The 10000-nt window shown below is 26.8% G+C and overlaps 3 non-coding genes across 3 annotated transcripts in view; all 3 read left to right on the plus strand.

The window, feature by feature from the left end:
- The first annotated feature begins 5763 nt into the window (after positions 1-5763).
- On the plus strand, positions 5764-7919 carry LOC123304465. The gene has a single exon (XR_006536484.1). It is a non-coding gene; the product is annotated as a small subunit ribosomal RNA (ribosomal RNA).
- Positions 7920-8872: 953 nt separating this feature from the next.
- On the plus strand, positions 8873-9027 carry LOC123304464. Its single transcript, XR_006536483.1, has one exon. It is a non-coding gene; the product is annotated as a 5.8S ribosomal RNA (ribosomal RNA).
- A 635-nt stretch (positions 9028-9662) lies between these two features.
- The window catches only part of LOC123304467, a 4577-nt gene continuing 4239 nt past the window's right edge, over positions 9663-10000 (plus strand). The window contains exon 1 of the ribosomal RNA XR_006536486.1: positions 9663-10000. This exon is cut by the window's right edge and continues 4239 nt beyond it. This is a non-coding gene — a ribosomal RNA (large subunit ribosomal RNA).

The raw sequence follows: 10000 nt of genomic DNA on the forward strand, positions 1-10000 counted from the left end.
GATGACTCGTCGTTGCGATAGTAATCCTGCTCAGTACGAGAGGAACCGCAGGTTCGGACATTTGGTTGACGCACTTGGTCGAGCGGCCAATGGTGCGAAGCTACCATCCGTGGGATTATGCCTGAACGCCTCTAAGGCCGTATCCTGTCTAGTCAAAGTTGGCAACGATATACCTAGGAGTCCAGTATCAGTCGAAAGGCTCAAATCAATGTGATTTTATTAGGTAATAAATTTATTTATAAATTTATTATCGCACGAGCCCTTTATTTGCCGTATATGATTATAGAATGACGGCCAGATAGCATGTTGCTATGTTCATTCAATCATTAGCGGTCGATTATGGGTCAATTTTTATTATATATTCGACGTCAGGACTCGGAATCGTTTGTAGACGACTTACGTACCTGGCAGGGTGTTGTACTCGGTAGAGCAGTTTCCACGCTGCGATCTGTTGAGACTCAGCCCTTGGCTTGGGGATTCGTTTTATTTAATTTATTTAATTAAATTTTAAATGAATTAATAAAAATAAAACGAGATTTACCCCACAATTATTTAAACAAAAATACACTCTTTGTTTTAAATTTTAAAATGTATTAAAAAAAAAAAGATTTTTTTTTTTAAATACGTTTTTAACTTGTAATAGGGAAATGTAATGTTTTACATTTCCCTATAATACAAAGGGAAGGGTATTTTTTTCAAAATTTTGAAAAAATCACTCTTTAACATAGCCTTCTCTACGAAGGCTTTTTTTTTCAAAAAAAAATTTTTAAGCCTCTTCTATACAAGTGGCTTTTTTTATCATTTTATTTTAAAGCCTCTTTTACTAGAGGCTTTTTTTATCAATAAATTTATAATAATAATAATAATATTAAAAATAATAATAATAATAATAATTATAATGAATATTAATAATAAATGTTATTGATAATAATAATTATAAATAATTATGATAATATTTGCTCTTTATTAAATTAAAGAGCTTTTTTTATGAATAAAAATTAAAGCAAACTAAATATAACTTAACAATATTTATAATAAATGCTAACGAAAATATTTGAACTTATAAATATTTAATGCTAACCATAATACTTATAAATGGAACGGCTTTTGATAATAAGCACTGTCATCTATTATTACTAATAAATGTAATAATATTAATAATAATAACTATTCATAATAATAATATTAATAATAATGATTATTATTATAATTTACAATTAATATTATTAAATCTATTAATAATAAAATGGTTGCTTATTTATAAATAAAGTTATTAGTTATAATAATATTTTTAGTCGATTATGGTAAGAAATGGTATTGATAATAAATGCTCTTTAATTTATTATGTTAGAAAATTTTTGTTTTTAAATGTAATAAATTAAAGAGCTTTTTTTATGAATAAACACTTTTTGTTTCCATCTTATCAATATTGATTATAATCGCTAACAATTATTATAATGATTTTAATTGTTTTTACTTATAATCGCTACCATTGATTATACTAAAAAATGCAATCGCAATTGACAAAAATTGTTAATAATTATAATTATAATATGTTTAGTAGGCAACCTTTAAAGCAATTTATGCATAACAGGTTGCTAGCCAAATATAAACTTAATGAAGTATTATGATGGACACTTACATTCGGAATTCATATATTTAAAGAAATAATTTTGATTATTCAGATTCTATTAATATTAGCTATTGTAAATAATATTAATCAAATGAAAAGTTTTTAAATTGTTAGGATGTATTTAGCAAGTTATGCTTTCCATACATAAAATAAAAATATATTATGTATAAATAATATTAGTGCTTGTAAAAGGATTAAGATTAATAAAACTAGATATATACTCTTAATACAATAAAAAGTAATAATTTAAAAGAATGTAAAAATATTTATTTAGCTGATAAATTTAAAATGGATAATAAATTTTAAATTTTTATTAACTCTTATTTATTATATAATATTTATTTGTAATCCTTATGCAAAATAATATATGACTTGAACAACGTACATGGGGGCGTGTATACAATTAATAAATTTAGGTAGAGAAATATATTTTGAATCAATAATTTATAAGTTCACAACAGAATAGTCAGATTTTTATTGTCTATTAAATATTTTTTAGCGAATAACTATTATGTATTACTAGAATATAATAATAATTTTTTTTTTTTTTTTTTTTTTTATGTTACTTGAATGGTGTATACGTTTACACGGTGAATGTAAAATCAATTAATCAATTTATATAGAAAAATATATTATGAATTAATTATAAATAAGTTCCAATAAAATAGCCTGATTCCCATTGTGTATTGAAATTTTTTTTTAACCAATTAACTATTAATGTGAATTTGTACAATAAAAATTTTGTATTAATTCTGTAAATTATTATATATATTTGCATTATACAGTATTTAGAAGCATTTAAATGGATAAAAATTTTTTAGAAAATCTACATATGTATCACATGTATTATACCGGTACCCTGTCGCAATATAACATGTACGATTTGTATATAAAATAAAATGAAATTTTTTCCCTAAAATTTTTTAATGAATCCCGAAAAATTCTATATATTTTACCTTTATATAGTATTTAGGACTATTTAAAAGGATAAAATTTTTTTCGAAAATCTACATATGTATCACATGTATTATACCGGTACCCTGTCGCAATATAACATGTACGATTTGTATATAAAATAAAATGAAATTTTTTCCCTAAAATTTTTTAATGAATCCCGAAAAATTCTATATATTTTACCTTTATATAGTATTTAGGACTATTTAAAAGGATAAAATTTTTTTCGAAAATCTACATATGTATCACATGTATTATACCGGTACCCTGTCGCAATATAACATGTACGATTTGTATATAAAATAAAATGAAATTTTTTCCCTAAAATTTTTTAATGAATCCCGAAAAATTCTATATATTTCACCTTTATATAGTATTTAGGACTATTTAAAAGGATAAAATTTTTTCGAAAATCTACATATGTATCACATGTATTATACCGGTACCCTGTCGCAATATAACATGTACGATTTGTATATAAAATAAAATGAAATTTTTTCCCTAAAATTTTTTAATGAATCCCGAAAAATTCTATATATTTTACCTTTATATAGTATTTAGGACCATTTAAAAGGATAAAAATTTTTTCGAAAATCTACATATGTATCACATGTATTATACCGGTACCCTGTCGCAATATAACATGTACGATTTGTATATAAAAAAAAAATATACATTTTTTTCTAAAAATTTGCATTAATTCCAAAAATTTTTTAATAATTTATTATAATTATTAATGTTTATTGAATAATTTATTATAATGCATAAATTTCATTTAATAAAATATGATAAAAGCAAAAAAAAATTTTTTTGGTCCCAAAATAAAAATTTTTAGCTGAAAAAAATTTTTTTTTTAAAATTTTTTTCTTTAAATTTTGATTATTCTGTAAAGTTTATGATGTTTAAAGCCATTTTAAACATTATCATATTTTGAGTTTGAAGCACCGGGTGTAATGTCTTTAATATATATGATGGATAGTGCGTGTAAGTTAATGAGATGAATGTATATCTATGTATAACAGTGTATTAGTGGTATTACGTTCAGCAGTCTCACACATATGATATAGTATGGTATAGTATAAGTTGTTTATTTTTCATACTGTCCGTGTATCATTCAACAAAGGTGGTGTAGAGTTGTATATGGCTTGGTATGACGTCGTTGCAATTCTATGGACACTATGATATTACGGAATAACAGATAGAGGAATAACACTTATCGTATATGTATCATTTATGTATGTTGACTGTGTAATGAATACTAAATATAATAAAATAATACACTTTTTAATAGAATAACATTTGTTTCATGTTTTAGTATGATATTAAATGGTATAGAATAGGTTGTTTATTTTTCATACTGTCCGTGTATCATTCAACAAAGGTGGTGTAGAGTTGTATATGGCTTGGTATGACGTCGTTGCAATTCTATGGACACTATGATATTACGGAATAACAGAAAGAGGAATAAAACTTATTGTATATGTATCATTTATAACGTACTTTTATGTTGACAAGAATGAATGTATATCTATATGAAATAGTGTATTTTGTGGTATTATGTTCAACAGTCTTACATATATGATATAGTATGATATAGTATAATTTGTTTATTTTTCATACTCTAAGTGTATCATTCAACAAAGGTGGTGTAGAGTTGTATATGGCTTGGTATGACGTCGTTGCAATTCTATGGACACCATGATATCACGAAAAAACAGAAAGAAAAATAACAATTATCGTATATGTATCATCTATATTATTATTGTATTTTGACTATGTAATGAATGCCAAATTTAAAAATATACACTTTCTTAATAGAATAACATTTATTTTAGTATAATATAAAATGATATTGAATATGTTGTTTAATTTTCATACTGTTCGTGTATCATTCAACAAAGGTGGTGTAGGTATGTATATGGCTTGGTATGACGCTTTTGCATGTCTATGGACACCATGATATTACGAAAAAACAGAAAGAAGAATAACACTTTTCAAATATGTATCATTTATATATTTTATTAACATGAACGCAAAATATACAAAATTATATATATATATACTCAAAATATTCTGGATGGTAATCAGTTTGGTTTATTTTGATATTTAATATTGTATTTTGGTTTTTTTGCTAGTAATGTTTCGAATATGTATATGCTGTTATTATTTTTTAGGTGTACATTGTATTAAATTGTTATCAATTATTTAATGTATGTATACAAAATAATAGCAAAAACATTTTCAATTATTATATAAAAATTTTTTTTTTTACACATGCATATTTATTAATATATGAAATTTTATCTCAGTTTTAATAAATATGTATTGAAATGAATAATAATACAATCTTATATATATTGATAATAGTCTGGATGGTAATCAGTTTGGATTATTTTGATATTAAATATTGTATTATTATTTTTGTAAAAAAATTAATGAGAATTTTGTAAAAAAACCTCTATATGTATATCTTTTTATATCAATATTTAAAAAAAAATTTTTTTTTATTAAATTATTGATTATAAATAGAATAACATATAAATTTTTTTGTCAAAGCAAGTTCATGGGTTATAAGTTTTAAACTTTACACTCCCATATGAGCACACAATATTTATATAAAAATTATTTTTATAAATAATATTACATTGACTCACCTCATACCAAGCGAGAATATTAAGTGTTATTATAACGTTTTTTATTTAAAATTAACTTTTTAAATAAAATTAAAAAATAAATGACGCTTTCAATCTAGCGACGAGTATGAGAAAATGTTTGAAATATTTTAAGACCCATTTGGTGATGGTCTGACAAAAATCATAATTATTTTTTTTTTTTTTTATTCAATAATATTTATTATGAATAACATGTTATATATTTCTTTTTGTAAAAGAAAAAAAATTATATAAATGACATAATAAAATATATATTTGAAAAAAAAAAAAATTAATAATAATATATATATCTCATATGTTTTTTCTATTAATTTTAAAACAATAGAGATATAAAAAAAAAAAAATTTATATCAGTAATGGGTGAGACCATCTGATATTTAAAATGAAATTGTAATAATATTATTATATATTAATAATTATTGTATGAAAATTTTTTTTCTTATAATAAGAAAACAAAAATATCATGTATATTATTATATATTTAATATTATAAATACAAATAGTTCCCTGGTTGATCCTGCCAGTAGTCATATGCTTGTCTCAAAGATTAAGCCATGCATGTCTCAGTACAAGCCAAATTAAGGTGAAACCGCGAAAGGCTCATTATATCAGTTATGGTTCCTTAGATCGTACCCACATTTACTTGGATAACTGTGGTAATTCTAGAGCTAATACATGCAAACAGAGTTCCGACCAGAGATGGAAGGAATGCTTTTATTAGATCAAAACCAATCGGTGTAAATTTTAATTTGCATCGTTTAATTTGGTGACTCTGAATAACTTTAAGCTGATCGCACGGTCTCGTACCGGCGACGCATCTTTCAAATGTCTGCCTTATCAACTGTCGATGGTAGGTTCTGCGCCTACCATGGTTGTAACGGGTAACGGGGAATCAGGGTTCGATTCCGGAGAGGGAGCCTGAGAAACGGCTACCACATCCAAGGCAGGCAGCAGGCGAGCAAATTACCCACTCCCGGCACGGGGAGGTAGTGACGAAAAATAACGATACGGGACTCATCCGAGGCCCCGTAATCGGAATGAGTACACTTTAAATCCTTTAACGAGGATCCATTGGAGGGCAAGTCTGGTGCCAGCAGCCGCGGTAATTCCAGCTCCAATAGCGTATATTAAAGTTGTTGCGGTTAAAAAGCTCGTAGTCGAATCTGTGTCCTACACTGTTGGTTCAATGCTCGCATTGTTTAACTAGCATGTTATGTGGGACGTCCTACCGGTGGGTGGTACAGATTATGTATAAAGTATATTTTAGTGTTATTATTTATTTAATGCATTATATATATTTTTATTATGTAATTTGTCGTAAGTGTTTAACCGTTAAGAGCGGTGGCAGCCCCCAATTGCAATCCCGTCGCGGTGCTCTTAATTGAGTGTCGAGGTGGGCCGGTACGTTTACTTTGAACAAATTAGAGTGCTTAAGGCAGGCTCAAATTTTGCCTGAATATTGTGTGCATGGAATAATGGAATAGGACCTCGGTTCTATTTTGTTGGTTTTCGGAACTCCGAGGTAATGATTAATACGGACAGATGGGGGCATTCGTATTGCGACGTTAGAGGTGAAATTCTTGGATCGTCGCAAGACGGACAGAAGCGAAAGCATTTGCCAAAAATGTTTTGATTGATCAAGAACGAAAGTTAGAGGTTCGAAGGCGATCAGATACCGCCCTAGTTCTAACCATAAACGATGCCAGCTAGCGATCCGCCGAAGTTCCTCCGATGACTCGGCGGGCAGCTTCCGGGAAACCAAAGCTTTTGGGTTCCGGGGGAAGTATGGTTGCAAAGCTGAAACTTAAAGGAATTGACGGAAGGGCACCACCAGGAGTGGAGCCTGCGGCTTAATTTGACTCAACACGGGAAACCTCACCAGGCCCGGACACCGGAAGGATTGACAGATTGAGAGCTCTTTCTTGATTCGGTGGGTGGTGGTGCATGGCCGTTCTTAGTTGGTGGAGCGATTTGTCTGGTTAATTCCGATAACGAACGAGACTCTAGCCTGCTAAATAGACGTACTTTACCGGCATCTCAAGGCCCATCGGCTGTTTGTTTCCCATTTCATTCATTTTCATGTGTGTTATGTATTGTATTTATATATGCATGTATTTTTGAGATTTAACGATCAAGATTATATTTTGTATATATTGTGCTTTATGTTGCATATGTTATGGTGTATGGGTACGCAGTTTTTTGATGTGGTTTTTACTGCCGGCGTACAAATAATTCTTCTTAGAGGGACAGGCGGCATTCTAGCCGCACGAGATTGAGCAATAACAGGTCTGTGATGCCCTTAGATGTTCTGGGCCGCACGCGCGCTACACTGAAGGAATCAGCGTGTCCTCCCAGGCCGAAAGGTCCGGGTAACCCGCTGAACCTCCTTCGTGCTAGGGATTGGGGCTTGCAATTGTTCCCCATGAACGAGGAATTCCCAGTAAGCGCGAGTCATAAGCTCGCGTTGATTACGTCCCTGCCCTTTGTACACACCGCCCGTCGCTACTACCGATTGAATGATTTAGTGAGGTCTTCGGACTGGTACGCGGCAATATTTCTGATATTGCCGATGTTGCTGGGAAGATGACCAAACTTGATCATTTAGAGGAAGTAAAAGTCGTAACAAGGTTTCCGTAGGTGAACCTGCGGAAGGATCATTAACGATATATATAAAATATATTTATTTATATTTTTTGTATTGTTTTTAAATATTCCAAAAAATAAAAATATTATTGATAAGAAATATTTTTTTTAACAAAATAACATATTAATATGTAATTTTCTCAAAATATATAATAGTAATTATGTGTTAAAAGAGATTTATTTTGGTTATGATATCATATTAAAGTAATACGCCAAACTTTTTTTATACACATAATATATCTATACATATAATATAGAGAATATTATATAAATATTAATAATATATTTGTTACATATAAAATATTTTTATATTCAATATTATTATTATTATTAAACAATAATTATTAATAAAATCTATAAATAATTTCTCTTATAAAAAAGTGAAATTAAAAATAGAATATATTGAAATTATTTGTTTATATGTATATAATCTCTATTAAGAAAAATAAAATAAGATTATAATTGATATAATCTATATTTTTATTTTTCTATGTTATATAATAAAAATAAAGAAAACACAAGATAAAATTTTTTTAAAGAATAAAATTTATTTCAAATTTAAATTTCTTTATGTTTTGTCTTGATATTTCTTTTTTTTTATTAAAAGTTATTATGTTAAAAAACAAACCCATTTGTTTTGTACCATATTAATATTATATATATTTTTATGTAGAAAATAATTTATAAAAAAAAAATAAATACATTTCTATAAAATATACCAAATATTAATTATTATATCTAGCTAGCACTAACAAAAATATCAAAAATGTTATGTATATATTTATTAATACCATAATATCTTTAATTTATATATATATATATTTAAAATAAAATATATAATTTATATTCTAGAAAAATTTTTTTATTTTAAAAGAATTTATAAAGATATATAAATTAATAATTTTATTTTTTATATTAAAAATAAAGATTATTATTAATAATAATACTTACATTTAAAATTTAAAAAGATTACCCTGGACGGTGGATCACTTGGCTCGTGGGTCGATGAAGAACGCAGCTAATTGCGCGTCAACTTGTGAACTGCAGGACACATGAACATTGACATTTCGAACGCACATTGCGGTCCTTGGATACTGTTCCCGGACCACATCTGGCTGAGGGTCGTATACATTATATTAATATAATAAAAGATTATTTTACATAAAATTTTTTTTATGAAAAAGAAATTTATCAATAATTAAAAAAGAAAATTTATTTTTTCATATTTAATTAAATTGATAAATAAAATTTTTATAAAAGAAATGTAAAATTATTTATATATGAATGTTTTACGCCAAATATAAGAAAAAAATAAATATAAAATGTTTTTAATAGCATTTAAAATTTATATATTTTTTATTATTTGTCGACATTTTTAAATTAATATATCAATATTATTTTTTATCATTTATATATAATATTATAAAACTTTATGTTAATAATAATATTAATAATAAATGATATTAATAATATATTTTTAAAATATTAAATAAAGAAGAATAAACAAAAATATTATATATTAATATTTTGTTATGGAATATTTTATTTGTAATAAAATTTTCAATATACTCGAAAAAAATTAATATATATAATTATTTATTTTTTATTTTCTTCTCTTTAGATAAATATAAAAATAATATTATATAATAATATTAAAAAAATTTGAGTATGAATAATTAAGAAAATTGTTTACTTATAAAATATAACAAAAACATAATATATAAAAAAAATTTTTGTTTTAATACTTCTAAAAACTTTTACGACCTCAGAGTAGGTGAGATTACCCGCTGAATTTAAGCATATTATTAAGCGGAGGAAAAGAAACTAACTAGGATTCCCTTAGTAGCGGCGAGCGAACAGGGATAAGCCCAGCACTGAACCCCGTGGCTGATAAACAGACACTTGGGGAATGTAGTGTTTAGGAAGATTCAATATAAACCTATTGTTATATAATACATCCAAGTCCATCTTGAATGGGGCCATATACCCATAGAGGGTGCCAGGCCCGTAGTGATTATTATTGATGATAGGTGAATCTTTCCTTAGAGTCGGGTTGCTTGAGAGTGCAGCTCTAAGTGGGTGGTAAACTCCATCTAAG

This window comes from Chrysoperla carnea, assembly GCF_905475395.1.
Source record: "Chrysoperla carnea chromosome X unlocalized genomic scaffold, inChrCarn1.1 SUPER_X_unloc_56, whole genome shotgun sequence".
Lineage (NCBI taxonomy): Eukaryota > Metazoa > Arthropoda > Insecta > Neuroptera > Chrysopidae > Chrysoperla > Chrysoperla carnea.